Here is a 4091-nt window from a genome sequence, read left to right as displayed (position 1 = left end):
AATATCCTACTAAAATCGCAAAAAATAATCAAACTCCAACCACTGTGAGGGTGATAAATGGATATAATTAAGATTTGAGGCTATAGACCTATAGGTTTATACCAAATAAGTAATACTTATGTAAAGTATCTGTTTGGCTAATTGGCCAAACGTTTACCCGACCTTTTTTCACGAAACTAAGATAAAAAAGATGCCAATTTAATTTAAAAAAATTATTATTATAATAAACATTGCTGTTTATTATGTGTAGACGCATTTCATACAACGAAAGTTCAGTGCACGGAATTAAACGTGATATTGACACTGTCATCAGTTAAGATTTTATTATTGACATAATATTATGTAGGTTATCTGTTCAAACCGTTTGGCGACGACGGAAGAGATAGCTTAAAAACATGAAGAATATAATAATACACGGAAACGTTATGCTAATATTTGTAATATTAAACTATATTGGTCAAATAATACTTCAACATTTCAGGAAGAACATCATAAATCACTAACATCAAATACGCTTTAAAAGATAAAAACAAACAACAACCGTCGTGTTTTGTATGTCATTTCCTCATAATATTTTTTTTAACCTGTTTACATTGTAATACTAATTATAACCATTTTGGGTATAAAACGTTAGCAAATTCACCGGTAACCTAGCATTGAGATTAATTTGCTTCTTTGGTGTTATACATTTATATCTTAAATATGCATTTCAAAGGCAGCTTTTTGTTTTTATCAGCAGTGGTTTTGGTTGTGCTGTCAACATCTACAGGTACATACAAACATTGAGTATAAAAATGAATAGTATAATATAATAAAAACGAATTAGGTCGTTTTTTAGAAAAAGTGTAGGTAATATTTTCTAAGAGCGATATTACAATAGTTTTACTTTTCATGTTTCAGGCGTTAATGGAGGTAAGTTTTAAATTAAGTTGTACTATTTGTATTCGTTGATTGGTTCCAATAAATTAAATATAAAAAAAAATGTATTATATATATATATATATATGATAGCCTTGTAAAATTATTTAATTTGTTTATTATGGAACAATGTTCAAATTAAATTTAAAAAAACTAATAGAAGAATTTGACTAAAAAGAAAAGTGTAGGCCCTATTTAACAAAGTCTAAATTCATCGAGTTAAGTATTGTGGAATGTATGTGTCACACACTAATATAAAATCATTATCTGAAATTTTATCTGATACATAATTTAACTTAATAATTATGAATAGAATAATAAATTCATTTTGGAAGATTTATAAAATGTCTGTACAAACATACGTACGTACGTGTTAGTGAGTTAAAGAAAATCAGTATTTGGTATAACCTTAATACAACTTTTTTAGATACAACTTAATAAGTAGTAATTAGAAAAGTTATCCAATGGATTAAATAAGTATTTAGACAAGGTTATTTTTTCGATGTTTCAGAGCAAGATAAAGAACTACCCAGAGGAGGAGGTAAGTCAATATAGTTATTTTCATGAAAACCTTTATACTTATAAAGGGGCGTTGTTTTCTTACCTAACCTAACCAAACAATTTTTACCCGCTTGTAAAAAAAGAAGGATAATGTGCATAGGTTTAGTATGCGTAAAAAATATGTTTGATCCCACATCTAAAGTACCGAAAATGCCAAAAAACTAGACTCTCAATGTACATAATGCGAACGGTTATCAGCCGTTACTATAGAAACCATTGGCGTTATTTAGAATGGGCAGAAAACAAATTTTGTAAAAAAATTAATAATAATAAGAAATTAAGAAATAAAAAAAACAAACTAAATGCTTTATTACAATAGTTTTATATTATTTATTTATATTGAACATACTCATTTTCATGTTTCAGATTACATTGAACCTAGTAAGTTTTAAACTAAATTGTACTATTTTTTTTGTTGATCAGATTCTTATGTCATAAATGTTAGGAAAATATAAATATAATGTTTGTAATAATGTTTCTTATACATTTACGGACTCAAGTGTAAACTTATATTAGATAGGTACTGCTAATAAGTAAATAAATAAATCAAACTACTCATACGAAAATAAATAACCAATAAAAACAAAAATATTTTTTTTGTATAACTTCTATCTAATTACATTGACGAAGTATCGAACATAAAATCTACAAAAGATTAAAATATGTACAAAAAAAAATATTGTAAGAAGTAATAATATAAGTTAAAATTATAAATGAAATAAAACTATGAAATTAAAAAAAAAAAGTTCAAATGCTTTATTACAATAGTTTTATATTCATCAATATAATATATTATAATTATTTATTTTTAGGTCAACCTAATACCCAGTCACCTTCACAGTCTGGTAAGTTATTTACTACATTTTACTATTTTTATTTGGTGGTCGGATTCCAATGTCTTAAATATAAAGAAAAAACAAATAAAAATTCTTAGTGTTCTTGAGGGCACAATATGATTCTCTGAAATCGTGAATATATTTTCTCCGTTTATTATTTACAGTTTCAGGGATTTTTTTTTAATATTATCAAATACGCTATTGATGGCTTGAAATTTGTATAAAATACTATAAATGCCTAACATTGTTGAAAAAAATAATAACTTTGTTCATTAGCATATTATGATATCATTTGTCTTGTTGTAAAAATATTCAAAAACTAATTTGTGGTTATCGTTTAACTTAACAAAGTGAAACGATTTGCATCATCAATTAAAATAAATTACGCCAATGTATGTACTAACAAAAGATAGAAGAATATAAAAACAAGCATTTGAAATATGGTTTTTCTATGTTTCAGGTGGAACAATAAATAATCCTTCAGTACCAACAGCTACTGGTAGTTGTAAGTCTATGAATATTTATTTATTGATACATTTTACATTAAGAAAGAGAGAATTTTAAAAATATGACAAATGAGAAAATGAGTTATGAACTAACTGAAGGTTAGATAAAAGTACCTATTTATAAAATAAATGTATGACGTATAATGTTAGTGCCTCCGAATAAATTTAATATAAAAAATACCAGTTGTCCTATTGACTAATAAATGGGCACTTGAAAAATACAAATAAAACAAAAAAACAAGTAATTGAATTTTTCGATGTTTCAGTTACATTTACACAACCTTTATCATCTACCGTTACTCCCGGTAAGTTCATGTAAATTATTATATTGAATAACTTTACATTACATAAAAGTATATATTAAATACGGAAAGTATGACGGAAATATTATTAGTGTATCCGAATTAATTGAATGCAAAAAACTTCTAGTTGTAAAATAATTACTATAGTTCGTAGTAAACACTAAACACGGCTAAACACTTTTAATCAATAATTAACAATTACAATGCTGTTATATGTACTTAAAAAATATAAATAAAACGGAGAAACAAGTATTTGAGTTACTTTTTTTTATGTTTCAGCAGCTTATCCTTGGCCAAGCCGGCATAATAATCAATAGTAAGTACTCCGCTGGATTCTATCTACCCTCAGATTCGCACCGAAAAATTGTTTTTAAGTGATTTTGATGGACACTGATTAAAAACCCCTGATATAACAAAACCTCTGCCTAGAACTTGAATTTTCTCAATAAGTATTAAACAGAAATATTTAGTTTTATTAAAATTTTTCAATTTAACTCTCCACAATAGTCGATACCAATTTTTATGAAAAATTGTGTAAACTAAATAGATAATAGTTATTATAAAATATAATATTATAGTTTTATTTTTTTTTTCATATATATATTGCTGCAATTGGTCTCGGACACATTTCCACATCCGGTCATGAATAATCTTACTGTTTAATTTTTTATATTTATTTCAAACCTATTGAAAATATTACAAAGTTGTATTATTGTTATTACATTTCTGAATAATTGTATATTTACTTTTTTACGAAAAAGTATTGAAAAGATTTTGTGTGTTTTATTGAAATTATAATAAAAATATATAATAATATATTGAAATGATGTTTTGTATGTTTGTTCAATCAGTAACCCGTTAGTCATACACCAATGCACTAAATCACAAATATGTCCAAAAAAACGACTTCTTTGAAATCCATCTAATTATATAACTTTAAGTCTAGAAAGTTTTAGAAAACGATTTCG

General features: G+C 25.5%; 1 long non-coding RNA gene across 2 annotated transcripts; it reads left to right on the top strand.

The window, feature by feature from the left end:
- The first annotated feature begins 660 nt into the window (after window positions 1-660).
- Window positions 661-2318, top strand: LOC126844119 (uncharacterized). 2 transcript variants are annotated; one of them, XR_007686542.1, is made up of 5 exons: window positions 661-769; window positions 901-912; window positions 1430-1459; window positions 1846-1860; window positions 2292-2318. It is a non-coding gene; the product is annotated as an uncharacterized LOC126844119 (long non-coding RNA). The 2 variants fall into 2 exon arrangements; XR_007686543.1 differs by lacking the exon at window positions 1846-1860 and having other exon boundaries at window positions 2292-2308.
- Window positions 2319-4091: the final 1773 nt, after the last annotated feature.

Source organism: Adelges cooleyi, unplaced genomic scaffold (assembly GCF_023614345.1).
Source record: "Adelges cooleyi isolate 19-005CV unplaced genomic scaffold, UGA_ACOO_1.1 ACOO_flye_CR_arks_rails_tigmint_CR_PRNA_637, whole genome shotgun sequence".
Classification (NCBI taxonomy): Eukaryota; Metazoa; Arthropoda; class Insecta; order Hemiptera; family Adelgidae; genus Adelges; species Adelges cooleyi.
The sequence above is the reverse complement of the archived record's forward strand: the minus strand, read 5'-3'. Positions and strand labels throughout refer to the sequence as shown.